The sequence below is a fragment of the Palaemon carinicauda genome, chromosome 13, assembly GCF_036898095.1.
Source record: "Palaemon carinicauda isolate YSFRI2023 chromosome 13, ASM3689809v2, whole genome shotgun sequence".
NCBI classification, from domain to species: Eukaryota; Metazoa; Arthropoda; class Malacostraca; order Decapoda; family Palaemonidae; genus Palaemon; species Palaemon carinicauda.
In genome coordinates, this window is record NC_090737.1 from 36,702,062 (window position 1) to 36,703,849 (window position 1,788).

A 1,788-nucleotide genomic window follows, 5' to 3' on the forward strand; every position below is an offset into this window, starting at 1 on the left:
CTTGATTCTTAATGCACCTTTAAAATTTTAGAGGTTTTGAGTTATTTTACATCTAAAAATGATTATGATTCTCAATGTCACATGTTTAATGATATTCTCCTTGGCGAGTTTGTACTGTAACTTAAATAAGTACTGTATCCTACATCCAGGTGCCTATGAATGAGAATGTCGTGTCTTATAAGAAAGTGTTCAAATTATTATATCATTATGACTATTAAAGTCATTATAAAGGTGTTACAAAGTTGATTTGAAAATACTAATAGAGGGATGGCTGCTATATTTTATTCTTCAAGAAAATACAATATTCCTGGTGATTCTCAACTTTATCTCAAAAGTTTGATGGCTGTCAGATACATAATTAGAAACCATAAATAGAATATATAAATTGTAAATACCTACATTTTGAAAGGGGTAAATTTCCTCACTAAAGTGAGTTGGTAACTACGAAGTTCATTTAACATTCAAGCAATGTCTTTGTAGGCATTTTGATGGAGTGAAAATTAGAAAAAGCACAACTGCAGTGTAACTTACGACTAGATCTAAAATGTTTATTTGTAATTTTTTGTCCTATTGGAATTGTGCAGTATCTATGTAACATGTTTAATTATGCTGGACTTCATTAAATACCAAATTCTTTATTATTAGTAAATTTCATGGGTTGATAAATTGGAAACTTCAGGTTGAATTTGGTTGTCATATCTACAATGAAACCAACACAAATATTTTAGGTCGTTAATGTTTGATGAAAATTGTGTGAACCAATCCGACAATATAGAACATGACTCTAATGTAAAACAGTTTTATTAGATTTCTTACAATCTCCAAACTGTCCAGAAATCCTTTGGTTGTGGTCTGGATGTTCCTATACAGTAATTGGCTTTGAGAATAGTGCTGCCTTTGACCATGTTACTCATGAGACCTTTGTGCATGTTGCAAAACTTTTTTCTTATTCTGGTCATCCCATCTATTCAGATTTTCCCACTGTACGTAGTAGTAGTTAGGCAGTTAATCCTAAGTCTTGCCTTATCCATCATAAGGTTCAATACTACACAGAATTCAGATCTTCCCAGACTGTACCATCCTGTATGTAGTGCTTGATATGCAGTAATTCTAAGTCTTGCCTTATCTGTTGTAAGGCTCAATACTACACAGTATTTTAGAAGTTTTATTCCAGCTGTGACCAGGTTGTGGAATGAGCTTATTAATCAGGCAGTTGAATCGGTGGAACTTCGAAAGTTTGACATGCTGACATGAATCTCTAAAGTTTATATAACGTCTATTTTAATGTTGTTGCTGATCTTTAGATATTTTGTATTCTTTATTCTTTACTTCTTGTATATTTTTTTTATTTTCTCAACTCACTGGGCTGTTTTCCCTGTTGGAGCCTACAGGCTTATAGCATCCTATTTTTCCAACTACAGTAAGGTTATAACTTAGTAATAATAATAGTGATATGGTTGTCTATGTAACCATTTATAACAAATGGCACAACATTAAACATTTAAGTAAAACCTAATCACATTAATTAGGATTTATATACATACCTTATTATAGTTTCTCATTAGTAAATGCAAAATCATTAAGTAATTTTACTAATTACAAGTTTTGATAGAAATTGGTCTCGAGAAATTCCTAATGAATGCAGCCACTATATCGCACTACAATGACTTCAAAATTTTGTAAGGTGGCAAACACTTGTAGAATACTGTATATGCAAAAACTTATTTTCACTTGTGGTTCTTTTTTTAACTTTTTAAATGGGCCATTCATTGTTGTACATTATGTCGT